This window comes from Podarcis vaucheri, assembly GCF_965113315.1.
Source record: "Podarcis vaucheri genome assembly, chromosome: 6".
Taxonomy (NCBI): Eukaryota; Metazoa; Chordata; class Lepidosauria; order Squamata; family Lacertidae; genus Podarcis; species Podarcis vaucheri.
In genome coordinates, this window is record NC_138764.1 from 95,322,238 (window position 1) to 95,339,806 (window position 17,569).

Genomic DNA, 17,569 nt, shown 5'->3' on the forward strand with positions numbered 1-17,569 from the left:
ACACACATCACTTCTAATCTTATTTCCATTTCTTCTTGTACATATTGTATTAAGCACAGTTTGCATTTGCCTTGTTTTTAGCTTTTTAAAAGCATCACACGAGGGTTTGGAACCCCCACCCCATTGCTTTGCCCAGTCAACAGCAATTTAAATCTTCAGTGTCACGACAGATTAATTCAGTTGGAGGGTAGGGCTTGTGGCTGCCAGGTTAAACATGAAAATGAGTTTTTGGGAAAGCTGATGCAACATCTGCATGTATTTGTGGGTGGAGTTGGGGGGGGTGTCAGCTCGCCAACAGCCACCACTTCCACTGAAGGGACATACCTGAATTTGGAAACATAGCTCCATGCATGAATTGATGAACACAAACCCCAACGTACAGGCAGAGAACCTTCCCTTGCAAGGGCATTCATTTTTCAAGAGCAGGGAAAACACTGGGCACACATGTTTATTCCGCTTATTTATTTATCAGGCTTATACCTTGCCCTTTCTTCACAAAGGTCAGTGCTTCTTATACAAGTTTCCCAGGTGGCCTCCTAGCCAGACAGTTAGCAGGGCTGGGCCTGGCTAGCTTGACTTATAGAAGCACACAGGCTGTTCTTGTAGAGAATTATCTGAGGGGCGGAAAGGGAAAACAAAGAGATATCTCCAGAATGTATTAGAGATAAGTGCTATACAGAGCAGTTTATAGGTGGCTGCATTCTATCATCCCTAGGGATGGTGACAAAGTTTGTGGAAATTGAACAAGAAAGTGAACTTAGTGGAGTTCACTTGTCCACAAGCAGAATGATCCTCAGACTGCCCTGTGAGTTCTCCCAATAAGGCTGGATACCCAATTTAAAAAACCCTTTTCACACCAAAATTCCAATTGCTGAGTTTTGGAGCATTCTGAGGCAGCCTGACGAAACCTACCAGCACTAACTGAGCACAGAGAAGCAACATGCCCTATCCCTAAACATCACAACAGCTCTGTGAAGTGGGTTGTGTTGAACGATAATGGGTTGTATCTAGCCCTGTGCAAGCAGCATCTCAAACAACAGGACTCCCCTTCTGTGCACCTCCAAAAACTGCAGAAGGGAGAAGTCCCATTAAGCAAGTCTGTTTTATGGCCATCTGTCATGGATGCTTTAGCTGAGATTCCTGCATTGCAGGAGGTTGGCTAGATGGCCTTTGGGGTCCCTTCCAACTCTAGGATTCTATTATCCTAAATCCATCCATTTTGGTTTCTCTCAGCTTCTCGTTTTTCTTCAGGTCTCCACATTTCCACATCAGGTTGCATTTTTTCCCTTTTAGTCCTGAAAATTCATCATGAGTTTAGTGTGCTTAAGATACACATTTTCAGAAAGCATTCCCACCTGATACAATGCATTACTTTGTGTTATTTTCATGAATGTGTGCATTTTTATGCACACTTTACCCTGGCACATGCATTTTTGTGCACATTACTTAGCTGGAAAGCTACATTGCAAAATTTGGGGAAGTCCAAATTTCAGAGGCTGTGTTTCAGATTGGGTACTGTTTCAGAAAGTGAGAATTTGGTGGGCTCACCTTTAAATGTGAACTGAATTGAATTTCTCTCCCCAACCGCCTGCATAGGATATAGGGCATACATAGCAGATTTTATTCAACTCCTATACTTTCCTGTTGCATTCAGTGGGCGTGTATTAATTTAACATCTAGGTATTCCACATTTTATCTTCAAAATAACCCTATGAATGGTACTTAGTGGTCTGAGAGGCGTTGAAGGATGAAGGTTATCTGAACTCAGGTTTGTGAACACAGCAAAATTTCATTCAGGTAGGCAATAGGTTAGGCAGCTGGACGGAACATCAGAGAACTAGTTGGAAAAAATGTGTGTACATCTTTGCTCTACTCTGTTGTACCATCTTCCTTTTTATTGAGTTTTAAATATATTGTAAGCTGCCTCAAGAACTTTGGTTGGTAGGTATAAAAGAAATCCTAAATAAAGTTAGCCATGCCATGCTTTTGTTTACTGCATGTCTTTTAATATATTTGAATCTCTGTCCTGACAAACCACTTTGAGATTGCCTTGTTTATACTAATCAGCATATAAATATTATTGCATGTGGGGAAAAACATTAGGTGGGCTTCAAGAAACAAGCCTTGTCCACTGAAGGTCACACAAAGGTTTCTGCTAGCATAATGGGGGTTTTCCAACTTTCCTCATCGCATGCCCCCCATTTGCTGGGTGGGTGGGTTGGGGGAAAACCCTGAGAAATGCACAGCGAGATGAGAAGGCAGATCATTCCATCACGCTAGCAGAAATGTTTGCACTGTCTGACCGATCTGCTTATTGCTACACTGAATTCCTAAGATCAAATAAACTTCCAACCCAGAGGGGAAAACCCTCTACAAAGGCAGGTTAAACCAGGTTTCTTTGGACTACCATCCTCAAACCATTCACAAGGCTGATTCAATTAATACAAAACCACTTAAAATGTATTTGACGTCAAACCCAGTGATCTCTGCCTGTTTGCACAATCAAAATCTGTTTGCATACGGAGAATTCTACTTTCTCTTCTCTCTCTCTCCAGTTCCCCCAGACCATAGCTGTCAACTTACAGATTTGAAAATAAGGGACCAGCAGCCTCGAAAATAAGGGATCAGCAGCCAAAATAAGGGATTTTCCAAGCACAGGTATGTTCAACTTCTGAGCCCCTCTGAGCCAAAGGCAGAAAGCCCAGCCAGCAGCCAAACAAAGCCTTAAGCCTCAAGGAAAACCACCGTCACCTCTCCGCTGGGAAGCGCTGAGCAAAGGCGAGTCCCCAGGCAACGCAGCTGATTTGATCAGCACAAATCATGCAAGCTCCACCTCCCAGTCGTTCTTAGACTTCTTATTGGGTGAGTAACGCAGCCAAGCAACACAGTTGGAGCGTCCCTCCTCCCTGGCCAGCAAGGAGGGAGGGAGAGGAGCTGCTTCCTTTGAAACCCGGGAGATTTAAGGGACATCATCAATAAGGGACAGCAGCGGGACATGGCGCTGGGATAAGGGACTGTCCTGCCAAATAAGGGACGCTTGACAGCTATGCCCCAGACATGCCTCCAAAATCTACTCTGGAGGGTCTACTTCTGAAGCAGATATTGTGGGTGGGACACATAGGGAGATTCAGGTAGAGAGGAAAAGAAAGAGAAGCATTCTTATGTGAGTGGATGCCTGCCTTGTGCTGAAATTTCACCCTCCCCTTAAAAAAAGCCATCAATGTGATTCTAATTTGGATACATGGACATGCTTGCCTTTATCAAAGCTACTAGGCGGCTCAGTCCACACGCCAATGTGTTGTCGTTTAATGCACACAGTCTCCTGATGAGGGTGAACAGCTGCATCAACCAGAGAGAGAGGATATTTGTCGCTTTCCCCACCCTGCAGTGTGCTTTGTGTGGTTTCTCAGTGGGATGTTATGGCCAGCTACGTTTGTTTCTTTAAACTGTTCATGTCCTGCCTCTCAGCCATAGCTGCAACAACATTTCAAAGTATCTACAAGAAATGCAACCGCAAAAGCTAGAGCAGCAATTAAAATGAAGTCGCGGAAGAAACAGTAAATGCAAGGAGTAATGAAACTGCTATGAAAACGTTTCAGAAGCAACAGCACGAGTAACAAGTATGTCTCAAAACAGAGGTTGAGCCAAAAGTTTTCCACAGAGAACTTCAAGTTCAAATTTAAGGCTCATAGTAGGGTGAATGGGGGGTCATCAAATTGGAGAGCGGCGACTCGCCAGAGGTGAAATTGACTTTGTGGGCTGGACTCACTACCATTCCCAGGTACCATCTCTTTCTCAAAATCCCTCTGGAGCATCACTCTAATATGATGTTGCATCACTCTGATTGGGGCTTCTGGAAATTTTGTCTCTGTTTTTTATATATTAATTATTATTATATTATTCAAATTTCTATCCAGCCCTCCTTCCTCCCAAGAGATCCCAGGGTGGAAAACAAACAAAGGGGCATCATGAAACCATGAAAGATAGAATGAAAACACATTTAAAACATTTAAAGATGGGGACATACTGCCCCAGCTACTAATTCCAAAGTTGCCAGGAACTGTATCTTTCAGCCAGGGTGAACAGGAAAATTCCTCCTGAAAGTTAACAATTAAGGAGACAGATGTACTTCACCAGGAGGAGCATTCCACAGATGGGAAAACCACGAGCTAGAAGGTCAATTCGGAGAATCAGAATTGCCTCGCCTCCTTCGCCCTACTTCTGGAAGTTACTGCTGTGTGAATCCGGACCAGTTTTCTTTCACTGTCCTGAGCAAAGTAACTGAAGCAGATTCTTCATATGCTTTAGTACAGCAGTAGCCAACATGGTACCATCCAGAAGCAGTGGACTACAACTCCCATCAGCCTCAGCCAGCATGGCGGGCGATCCAGGATGATGGGAGTTGTAGTCTAAAATATCACCTTCCGCTTCTTTAACAAACCTCACTAAACCAGGAGGCCCTTCTAGGACATTTTCAACCCTATCTTCAACTCAGACCCTTTCTCAAAATGAAAGGCTTTTTTTTCCAGGACCAGGACACATGTCAAAAGCTAAAAGAAACCATCGCTGAATGCAATGTCTCAGTGTGATTCATTATTATTTATGAATCACAATAACAAAAATTTCCAAAGTGGTTTTAAAAGAATGGATAAAGGTAAAGGTAAAGAGACCCCTGACCATTAGGTCCAGTCGTGGCCGACTCTGGGGTTGTGGCACTCATCTCACTTTATTGGCCGAGGGAGCCGGCGTACAGCTTCCGGGTCATGTGGCCAGCATGACTAAGCCACTTCTGGAGAACCAGAGCAGCACACGGAAATGCCGTTTACCTTCCTGCCAGAGCGGTAGGTATCTATTTATCTACTTGCACTTTGACGTGCTTTCAGACTGCTAGGTTGGCAGGAGCAGGGACCAAGCAACGGGAGCTCACCCCGTCATGGGGATTCAAACTGCCGACGTTCTGATTGGAAAGACCTAGGCTCTGTGGTTTAACCCACAGCACCACCCAATACATAAAAATGACATATAAAACTACGGAGTTGCATTCAACCAAATTGCATGTGCAGACTGAAGTTCTTCTCCCTCTCGTTGCCCCAATGCCCCCAATATTGCCCCAAAAATTACTACAGGAGGTTGGGGGGGGGGGAAATCACCTAGAGTAGATTGGGAAGAAGGGTCCAGAGGAAGAAGAGATGTGGAAGTTGCACTAAGAAGAGATGTGGAAGTTGCACTCGTGGAAGTTGTTCCATGTACACAACAATTTTGTGGATACAGCTCACTGTCGGAGTAAAATTTCTCCAAGAAAAAAAAATTAGTAGTCTTTTGAGAAACTAGCAATATAAAATATTCAATTTAGTACTTTTTAAAATGGCAATTATGAGAAGGCCACAGTGTATGGGGTTGCCATATGCCTTTTGCAGCAAGAGTAGAGTTGTTACTCCTGAAAACTGTTGGCTTAAAGGCAGGATTTATTTCCTTGAAGGAAATGGGAAATATCGGGCAATGAACTGGAAAAGTTTGAGGCAATTTCCGTCTACCTTTCCCCTCAGATGTGTATGTGATGAAGATGCACCATACAATGTTTGCCGCCACGAGAGCGGAGGCTGAGGACGGATCCTAAACTGTACTTCTGTATCAAGAAAAGATGACAGGCGAAATCAATAAAAAGGGAATTGCTTGTCTTGTTTTTGCTTTCTTCCCTTCCTTTTATTTTCTTTAGTCTCCCCCCCTCTCCCCCCAAGAAAATAATACTCAGACAAAATATGATAACGTATCTTGAAGAGAGGTCAGTCAGGGCAAGTTTAACTGAACAGAGCCATAGAGGAAACAAAGGGTGTGACTAATTCAAGGATTCCTTTATGGTCGGGTCTCTCCAGCTCCTTGATGCTGCCGGATTGGAGTCAAGCAAAACCGATTGTGGAGATTGCATTTTGTTTCCTTCGCCTGCACCACAGCAGGGGGCTCGTCACCATTAAGTTAGCAGAGGTTCTTTGGTCAGCAGAGCAAACCTGCATGTTGGGAATATGTATTATCCATCCGAACCTGCTTGAAATCCCATGGTGTTTTGGGACAACCGGAAAGAAAGACCAAGATAAATAAATAACATCAAGCCACCCTTTTCTCCAGGACTCTCCTTCAGTCCCCCCGCCCCCCAAAAAAACCATACCTATCACCAGCCCTCCTTTAGTACCTCCTTGACTTTGACGTGCTTTCGAACTGCCAGGTTGGCAGGAGCAGGGACCAAGCAACAGGAGCTCACCCAGTCGTGGGGATTCGAACCGCCAACCTGTGATTTAACCCACAGCGCCACCCGCGTCTGGAGAATAGAGAGATGTATTTGTGTAGATACCTTCAAATTTTGCATGGCTATGATATATCATGCTCAGCCATTGTTCCACCTCCTTTTGCCTCTGGCCCCATCTGCCACCAACATGTGGTCCCCAGAAGGTTCTCTGTGTGAATGTGCCCCTCATATGGAAAATGTTCCCCATGTCTGATTTAGGTGTCCATAGATCTGGGAGAATTCATAATGTCCCACCTTCTGGTATCCGAAAAGCTGAGCTGCAAGTATTATTTTCTACAAGCATCTGTAGGAAAAGAGAAATTTAGGATTTGAAGCTCCTTCTTAAAGCCACCACAACCCTTTAGATATTTGACCATGGCTCCCCTCAGTCTCCTCTTTACCAGGCTAAACATACCCAATTCTTTCAATCATTCCTCATAAGACTTGGTTTCCAAACCATTTATCATGTGGTATAAACACCAACAACTGGGAAACGCTTGTGAGCGCTCCAGTTGGAGAACAACTTTATCAAAGGTGTAATGGGCTTTGAAGACACTTGAACTCAGGACGCGAGGAACAAACGTACAATCCTACAAACACTTTCTTGGGAAAGAGCCCTGTTGTAATCCATGAGACTTACTTCTGAGTAGACAGGTGTACGATTGTGTTTTCATCCCCTGGCTTTCGCTGTGTTTCAACAGAGTTTGAGGCTCAAAAATTGCAACTAAACTATTTATTTCTTTGTTCGTGAACCAGTGAATGCAAAAACAGGTCTCTAAGCAGCTTACAAGCATAAAAACCAATTATGGAAGCATTAAAATATAAACATTTATAATTTCAAAAATGTAATAAAACAGTTCCATTCAAACATTAATATACAAACTTTCATAATTTAAATATGCAATTTTTTTTAATTAAAAGTACATTAATTAAAAAGGGAGGCTCAGGTCCAGAGATCAAAGGAATCCCTGGTAAACAGGTGCATAATAAAAAGCCGACGGAATGCCAATACAGATGGGGCCTCTCATATTTCAGCAGGAAGTGCATCCCATAATACTGGTGCCATGGGTGGAAAAGCTATTCTTAAATATATATTTCAAAATGTAAATTTGGAGAGAATATATGCTTTAAAATATGTATTTTTTAATTTGGAGAGAAAATACAATTAAAATACATATTTAAATATGTCTTGTGCTGATTCTTTTTTTTAAAGATATTGATACAGAAATTAATTTGAAACACCCACCTTATGAAATGATCTCTCTTTGGAGGTCTGGCAGGCACCCACAGCACTGGTATTTCACCGCTTATTAAAAACTCATCTGTTTACTCAGGCATTATCAAGCCATTAATTCTTCGTAACAGCGTTTAATAAGCCTAGATATTTTTGTGTGTGTGTTTTAGTTCATTGTAAATCACCCTGTAATCATTCTGGTGAAAGGTGACATAGAAACTGCTTTAAATAACTAGGATGGAAATATGGGTGAGCAAATGCAAAAGTGCCAAAGACCATAGATAGATTGATTTATCCAACCAGAACCAGAACTCTATGGGGCAAAGTACACATTGCTTGTAAAAGAGTACAACAAAGCCCTATTATACTCTTTTTCAATGAAAACCAGCCTTGGGAGGCTGCATTGCTGATCAGAGGAGCATTAGGGACAGGTAACTCCTTCCCTCATTGGCTGATTGCATGTTTCCAAGATTAAGTATGCATATGCTTCCCTGTAGAAGGGAAAGTTGCTTGGGATACATGTGCTTTCAATTGGAAAATCAGCCATTTGGGAAAGAACTAAGCACATACTCGTCCACACACACAAATGGGCTCCCAGCCAATCAGCACTCCTGCATAGCTGGCTCCCAGCCAATCAGCATCAAGCCAGCTCATCAGTGCTATGCTGTAGACCCGACAGAACCAGCCTTTCTGTTCTAAAGAGGAATAATATGTGAGTCAACAATGCAGTATGTGCATTCCAGAACACGGTGAATTCGGTCCCTTAAATCCATTTTACTGCTTTCTGTATTACCAGTGAGATTCTATAGAAATGTTTCCCTTTCTCCTTCAGAATGTATATTTTAATAAAGCTATTGACATCATGCTCCCCCACTCTAAACCATAATCTTCTATTTTTCCACTGCATAACTCATAAATTGCATGAACTCCTCCACTCCCCAGTCACTGACTTCTTCCCTGGTCTAGTTTAGGAGATTCACCTCGACTCCAACTGTCTTTTGAAAGCAGGCAGCAACAAGATTAGACTGAGAAATTCAAGGCACTCATTTCCTAAAGTTAGGGTCTGCTTGAAAGGAATTCCCATTTGACACAGGGTCATGCTAGATGCACAAGCAATCCAAGCCTCGGCTCTGAAAACATCAAAGACTTCAAACAAGCCAATAAGGAAAGGAACAAACAAAAAGCAACGTGTAAATTGAGACTCCCTGGGAGGTTTGTAAAAATAAAAAATAAAAATCAATGTTTTTCCATTTGAAATAATGTCTCTTTTTTCAGGCTTCTCTCCTGAGAATATAGGAAATAAAGGGGAGGGGTTGAGAATAAGATGTTTTGTAAGAAAAAGAATTCAGCGGGAGGTGAAATCAGTTCTTATATCCTTTCCATTGCAGGCAAAATTTACATGAGCAAATGCTACTATCCAGCATGGGCTCACTCCAAGTGGAAAAAGGAGTTGGGTTCAAAGTGCCCTGCAGTGGACCAGTGCCTGGGAAGTTCATTTTTAAAAGGAACTAGTTCAAGCTCCTGTCCCAAAAGGAACTAGTTCCGGTTCTAGTGCTTCCTTTTACAAAATGAAATAAGGTAAAGGTAAAGGGACCCCTGACCATTAGGTCCAGTCATGGCCGACTCTGGGGTTGCGGCGCTCATCTCACTTTATTGGCCGAGGGAGCCGGCATACAGCTTCCAGGTCATGTGGCCAGCATGACTAAGCCGCTTCTGGTGAACCGGAGCAGCGCACGGAAATGCCGTTTACCTTCCCGCCAGAGTGGTACCTATTTATCTACTTGCACTTTGACGTGCTTTCAAACTGCTAGGTTGGCAGGAGCAGGGACCGAGCAACGGGAGCTCACCCTGTTGCAGGGATTCAAACTGCCAACCTTCTGATCGGCAAGTCCTAGGCTCTGTGGTTTAACCCACAGTCCCACCCAGGTCCCTACAAAATGAATTAGTTTGATTCAAATTCATCTGAATGAACATTTTAGTTCATAAAAATGTAACGCTCGCATATATATCAGAATGTTACAAGCTCCTGTAATCAGGGGTATAACTAGCTGCTCTGGCACCCGGAGCAGCAGGGGTGGGGTGATCCACCCAAGGGGGCGGGGCGATTTGCCCAGGGGGGCACAGTGGCGATCTACCCTCCTGGCAGACGCAAGTCTTGTCTCAGTTGACTGAACCCTGGTTTCACTGAGACACAGGTGTTACACTGGTGTTGCATTGGCTGAACTGGGACATGGGCTTATTCAGGTATAGTTTGGCTGAACCAGAAACTGGTTGGCTGAGCCAGAAATGTGACAGACCCAACCTCTTACTGGCAGGTCTTTCCCCCCCAGCTGGAACTCAGTTCCAGCACCCCTCAGGTGGGCGCCATTGCCATTCTAAGAGAATGAGGGAGGTGTTCATGTTGAGTTCCAGAATCTCTTTTTCAAAAAAACAGCACTGGACAGATGCTTACTCTCTTGTCCCAACAGACACTGTGTTTAGATTGTCCCTTAAATCCAAAGCAACGGCATTAGCCATGCCTGCCTAATAAGCCTTAAAATGTTGCCTCCACATTTTGCTTTCTAACTTACTAATTGATGTCTGATTAATTTACTTAAAAACAGAAAGTTAAAAATCCATCAGTGTTTTAATGCACTTTACTGAAAACAAAACAATTTCCTTTAATACAATGAATCGTTATATGATTACTTTATATGCATTTTTATGCACACTTTCCCCTAGCATACGGAATTCTGGATTAGGGAGCTGTACTGCAAAATTGAAAGAAGTGGGACTTTTGAAGGACAGCTGAATTTTGATTCATGCATTTTTCAGAAAGTGTGAATTAGCTGGGTTTGCACTAAAATGTGATTGAATCCCCCCCCCCCATCCGTAAGGAGGACATGGATCAAAAGAGGTAATCCAGGGTCATTAATAGAACATAGTAAAATTAAAAATGTAAAGGACACCTGGATGGTTAGGTCCAGTCAAAGGCAACTATGGGGTTGCAGTGCTCATCTCACTTCAGGCCGAGGAAGCCGGCATTTGTGCACACACAGCTTTCTGGATCATGTGGCCAGCATGACTAAACCACTTCTGGTGCAATGGAACACCATGATGGGAGCCAGAGCACATGGAAATGCCATTTACCTTCCTGCCGCAGTGGTACCTACTTATCTACTTGCACTGGTATGCTTTCGATCTGCTAGGTTGCCAGAAGCTGGAATAGAGTGCCGAGAGCTCACCCTGTTGCACGGATTCAAACCGCCAACCTCCTGATTGGCAAGCCCAAGAGGCTCAGTGGTTTAGACCACAGCGTCGCCCATATCCCCCTAACAGAACATAGCATAAAGAGTCATTAAACTGACTGGTGTGCCTGTGGGAATGGATGTGGAAGCTGTGTAGTAAAGGCTAAAGCTAACATCCTGCCTAACCAACCAATCTAGGACCAGGGAATCAGTGATTTTAACTCTCACCTGAGTCATGAACTGCCTAAGTGGCCTTAGGAATGCACCATCACTTCTCTATCTGCAATATACAGAAGGTAATAAGAGTAGGCATTACGAAGGGTGAGGTGGCCTAACTCCAAGGGACGATGCGTTCCTGCCTATGCAAAGAGGACACCTTCGAAATGTGACTTTGAATACCCCAGCTTCCATAATGTTCCTTTTTCTGCAGAGAGGCTTGGTTTTGCTAATGAAACCTTATTCCTTTCCTCACCCCCTTCCCATCTCCCTCTCTCTGCCTCTCTTACATTCACGCTGCCACCTTGCAAGGAAATGTTCGTTTCCAAGCATTTCGGGGTTTTTTATCACAAATGTCAGCCTTGCCAACACTGCCAATTAGAAACTGAAGGAACTTTCCTTTCCCTTTTGACATTTTGACTTTCCGTCTGAAATCGGAAACAATGTGGGAATGACCTGCTCAAGTGGAACTGGCTGGCAAACCTAAGCCAAGTGAAAGGTACCTGCATTAATTTACAAGGCCCTTCACCATTTGGATCCAGGTGGCTCGAGACCTTCCCAGTCCCTCATATTCTCGGATGTCTTTGGAGAAATCACCGCTAGTAGTTCCTCCATGATTCAGTGCGTGGTTTGCATCCACCAGGATCTGTACTTTCAGGATTGGGTGCATTTCTTTTCCAGTTGAGGTCAGACAGGCCTCCTCCTTGTTGAGGTTCGGGAGACTAAAAGGTAAAGGTAAAGGGACCCCTGACCATTAGGTCCAGTCGTGGCCGACTCTGGGATTGCACCGCTCATCTCGCTTTATTGGCCGAGGGAGCCAGTGTACAGCTTCCGGGTCATGTGGCCAGCATGACTAAGCCGCTTCTGGCGAACCACAGCAGCACACGGAAATGCCGTTTACCTTCCCACCGAAGCGGTACCTATTTATCTACTTGCACTTTGACGTGCTTTTGATCTGCTAGGTTGGCAGGAGCAGGGACCGAGCAACGGGAACTCACCCCGTTGCGGGGATTCGAACCGCCAACCTTCTGATCAGCAAGTCCTAGGCTCTGTGGTTTAATCCACTACTGAATTCTTTTTTAAAAAAAAAACCCATTAGGCATTTTAATTGAAATCTGATTTTACCGTTCCAACTGAATTCTGACCTTATTTGTGTTGTATTTCTTCTACAGCATTTAGAGGCAATGGTAGTTAAGTGGTAGAAAGAAAGAAAGAAAGAAAGAAAGAAAGAAAGAAAGAAAGAAAGACTGTCACCTCACACCACTAGAGGGAGAAACGTAAAGAGCATATAGAAATCCAGTACTAAAATGGGTCCATTGTGATATCACAGCATTTGTGGCCATCTCCTGCTTTCAGCATCTAACTGTTGCTGCTTGTCATTGTTTCTGTAGTTTACTGAGAATTTTTAATTATCTACATCAGAGCTAGGCCCATATGAGGCCCTCCAGACCTAGTTACGTTGCCCTCAGGACTCTCCCCCAGATCAAATTATCTACCCAGGTCACACCTTTCGCTGCTCCTGCTCTCACCTGTCTCAGGTGTTTTTGCCTGGCTGCAATGTGTCCTTCCACTGGGATAATGCCTCTTGCCTGCTTGGCTGGAGAAGGGATGGATACCTGTGTAAAGAAAACTTTTCACCTTTGCATGACTGGAATATATCCTCTTCAACAAAAGCAAAAGCCACATTTGCTGCTTTTCCGGCTTCTTTTCCCCCCAGGAGGGAAAGTGACCCTTGAGTTGAGAAAAATATTTCCCACCTTTACCAATAACAATAAATTATGAGAGAAATGGAAAAGAAAAGGCTGATCCAATTTTAGTTATAACGTTTTTAAAAAAGGGTATATCATCCTTTTGGGTAAAATACATAAAAGTAAAAGAAGAAGAAGCTGTCAGGAAGAAAAGAAGTTTGCAATAATTAAATTATGCCCCTGTCATAACAGTTTTGGAGCTCTGTAGAATTATTGAAAATCCTGCCTTTCCTTTTTATCGAGTTAAGTAGGAAGATTGGGGAAAAGGCAGAAGAGGATAAATGTGGAGGAAGGGCAGGGAAAGAGGAGGGGGCAAGGAGATTACTGATGGAGAGCCTATGCTTTGTCCGGAAAAAGTTCCAGGTTTAATCAAAAGCATCTCTCAAGCTAAAGGCACCAGGCGATGGGAAATAATTTTCCCTCCCTTGAAGTGACTTTAGCATGGTCTTTTCCAGTTGCAGCAGGGTAGGACCAGCCTTTCACTCGTAAGGCCTCCTTCCACCTGCCTTGCCCCACCCTCAGGCCCTGGGTCTCCTCATAAGGAAGCTGTGCCTGGAGGAAGAACTGTGAGGGGAGAGACTCCATCAGGCAAGGCCTCTTTCCACCTGCCTTGCTCCACCCTCCAGTCTCTGCTTCTCATTTTGTATCGTATTATGTTGTGCACTGTGGTTTGGCTGTTGTTTTATTGATTGGAGTTTAGAAATTACTTATTGTAGCTGTTGAGTGGATTTCTGTTTAATTTTGAAATGCTGATATTTAATATTATTCTATATTATTTTAATGAATGTTGAATGTTATTTTATTTGCATATTGTATATTGTATTATGCATATTGTCTTATTTATATGATGTTAGCCGCTCTGAGCTTGGCTTTGGCTGGGGAGAGCGGGATACAAACAAATTATTATTATTATTATTATTATTATTATTATTATTATTATTAAAGGTAAAGGTACCCCTGCCCGAACGGGCCAGTCTTGACAGACTGTGGGGTTTGTGCGCCCATCTCACATCTATTGGCCGGGGGCCAGCGCTGTCCGAAGACACTTCCGGGTCACGTGGCCAGCGTGACATCGCTGCTCTGGCGAGCCAGAGCCGCACACGGAACGCCGTTTACCTTCCCGCTGGTAAGCGGTACCTATTTATCTACTTGCCCCCGGGGGTGCTTTCGAACTGCTAGGTGGGCAGGCGCTGGGATCGAGCAGCGGGAGCGCACCCCGCCGCGGGGATTCGAACCGCCGACCTTTCGATCGGCAAGCCCTAGGCGTTGAGGCTTTAGCCCACAGCGCCACCCGCGTCCCTATTATTATTATTATTATTATTATTATTATTATTATTATTAGCATAAGGAGAGCAGGCTGGATCAGGCCAATGACCCATCTAGTCCAGACCCTGTTCTCACATTAGCCAACCACATGCCTGTGTTGGAAACCCACAACCACAACCTCTCTTCTCCTGTGGCTTCCAGCAACTGAAACATAGCCATCATGGCCAGCAGCCACCACGAATTTGTCTAATCCTCTTTTAAAGCCATCACAGTTGTTGGCCATCATTACCTTTCCTGAGAGCATCTCCCATAGTTTAACTATCCGCCATGTGCAGAAGTACCTTCTTTTCTCTGTCCTGAATCTTCCAACATTCAGCTTCATTGGATGATACCCATTTCTAGTATTAAGAGGCAGGGAGAAAACCTTCTCTCTATCAACTTTCTTCACACCACACACAATTGTGCATACCTCTGTCACGTCCAACCCCTTTAACCACCTTTTCTTCCAAACTGACATCCCCACTCAAACCTAACTCTTCCTCAAGAGAGATTTCCTCCCCAAAAAAGTGCTTCCAGGTTGTAAAATTAACTGTGCCAATTCCTTTCCTTCCCGCACACATCCTCCCGCAATGATGAGCGTTCATTTAGTATCTTTGTTAGTTCTCCATTGTGTATATTAAAATACGCAGATGTCTTTACAGATGCGTAGACTTTGCAGATTGGTTGAAGCCAGCTGTGATTTAGGGTGGTCCTTGATACCATCTTTGTGATAGTATTAGAAGTGTGTGTGAAATAAAGAGCAGAGAGATTCGATCCAGACAGGAGCATAGGAAGGGGGGGTGCTGGGGGTGCGGTCCGCCCCAGGTGTCATCCCTGAGGGGGGGACAAGATGGCACATCGCAGGGGGCAGCACTTTCTGCGGGGCCTGGCCTGCAGCAAACCCTAGCAATGCGTCTCTCCTGGGAGTGACTCAGTGGCTCGGGGCCCTGCGCTGCTCAAAATGGCAGCGTGGGGCTTGCATCTGCCAGGCGGACTCTGTGGGTAGCTCACTGCACTGCCGCCTTGGGCGGATTGCTGTGGCACCCCCGTGGGTGGTTCGCCCTGCTCCCACAGCTCCGGGTGCCAGAGCAGCTAGCTACGCCCCTGGATCCAGGGCAATGTAGCTAAATCACCAGATCCACCTCTGATGGGCTCTATCAAGCATGGGCTGATATAATTGCTCAAGTGGGTATCTCACTTGGATTAGCAGCTGTCATATATATAAATTTTACAAAATCAGCCTGCAAATATATGTAAATCAAATGCATTATCTCATCAGAGTGAACATCGCTATCAAAAGACAAGTGACAAGTCTCACTGAGGCCCCCCTACTGAGTGCATATTCTGTCATTCAGCAACTTGTTCAAAGTCCTGTATTTTCCATTTCCTTTGCAAACTTTTGATGATCCTTTCTCTCAGTCTGGTTCCAACACCTTCTCACTTCTTTAGTGAAATTCAGTGGCTCCTTCGTCTCTCTTTCCACCTCCTATTCATCTCCGTATACTTCCCATCTCATGTCCTTCTTGGAAAACTGCCACCTGTAAGGGCAGCCATTCCACACAGCCTATTCATTCAGGAATATTTATCTCCAGCTCTATCTCATCTATAGATATATGCACACACACGTACACACACACACACACACACACACACGGGGTATGAATAATAAATACATAATAAAACTGCTGCTGCTGTTGTTATATCCTGCTGTCCCTCAGTGGTACTGTGTTGTAGCCTCGGTTGCAATACTTGCAGTTTTTTAAAAAATCTGTTGCTATCTTGTTAGATCTCTCTGAGCATCTAAAGCTTGGTTCCTCTTCAGCTGGAAGGGTCCACCTATACCAGGAGGCAATAACAACTTTCTTTGCACAATCTTACCTAGTGGAGCAAGGGATGCGGGTGGCGCTGTGAGTTAAACCACAGGGCCTAGGACTTGCCGATTAGAGGGTCGGCGGTTCGAATCCCCGCGATGGGGTGAGCTCCCATTGCTCAGTCCCAGCTCCTGCCAACCTAGCAGTTCGAAAGCATGTCAAAGTGCAAGTAGATAAATAGGTACCACTCTAAACAGTGTTTCCGTGCGCTGCTCTGGTTCGCCAGAAGCGGCTTAGTCATGCTGGCCACATGACCCGGAAGCTGTATGCTGGCTCCCTCAGCCAATAAAATCCCAGAGTCAGCCACGACTGGACCTAATGGTCAGGGGTCCCTTTACCTTTAGCTTTTACCTAATGGAGCAAGGGGGAGAGGCAACCAGATTGGGCCCCATGATGTTTGTCAGCAGTGAAACTGGCTTGGATGTATCCTGGACCAGCCCAGCAGCACAACAGCTGGAACACACTGTTTTGGAGCCTTCTATTGGATAGTAAAGACACTTTCTGACCTTGGAAGTAGCAGCAGTAGAGGCTGGTGCCCACTGAAACTGGTAGAAGGTGTTCCAGTAAGTGGAGATAGAGCCAACAGCTGGTGGAGTCAACTAATTTTGGGCTTCCCCCCAGCCTTCTCCCTGCCAAATATCCTGCTGCACTGGATATAAGGAAGAATGTAGGCTGCTGGGATGAGGTTGATGACATAGTGCCACATTCATTCTAAGGGACCAGCTTTGACTGGTTGTTGTTGCAGAAAGAGGGTGAGACACCCTCTGGCCTAGGCAGCACATGGCAACAGATCCCTCTTCTGCCACTTTCCCAGTCTATCGGATGCTGACTGTGCAGGTAAAAAAGTGGGGCATCCTCTCAAGGCATGTCTCATTGATTATGAATGTACTAAGAGTTTCAGGGTAATAGTTCCTGGCTCCAAATAAAAAGTGAGTATTATGAGCAGCAGAAATTCATATTATATGTATCACTGGTTTTGTATTCATCAGCAACTTTAGTTTCAGCTCAACTCTGCATAATAGCATTCCCAATCTGCAGTTCATCTAGAAAGACTTGTTAGAGTAACACAATAACTGGGTATCCCTCTCTCTCTGTGTGTGTGTGTGTGTGTGTGTTTGTTTGTGTGCTTAACGCTCTTTCGTGCACAGGGCCAAAATTTCAGAGTTCTGTCAAAGCTGATCTAAATTAACAACTAAAACAGGAAAGCTTTATTGCCCAAATAGTATTTCTGTTCCCAGAATGATAAGGACATTATGACAGCTATTGATCTCCTAAGATGGCAGTAGGCATTGAAAGATGGATCTTCCCATTTTCTTTTTTTCCTCACCCTATTATTATCTGTATTGGGAATCTGTCGGGATGGTTGACACTAAATCTCGGGCTGCTGATAAACAGATAAACCCTGTAAATAAGGGAAGTAATGACTGATCAATGTATATTAAATAGCTCTTAGGAGGGGGGAATATAATACTTTCTCAGCTTCCCCCTGCAGCAATATTTAATAGCGAATCTTGCCTCCCAGTTGTTTCCTTGGGAATCTCCACTGCTTTCCCGACCCTCAATTAATTACTTTCATTTGGATGATGAGTATAGTTTTTCTCATGGGTGAGCTCTAAGTCAGAAGTGCCCCACTTGGAAAAGAGTAATTGTCAAACAATGTAACTTTGTATACTTGTTGTTTCTAATTA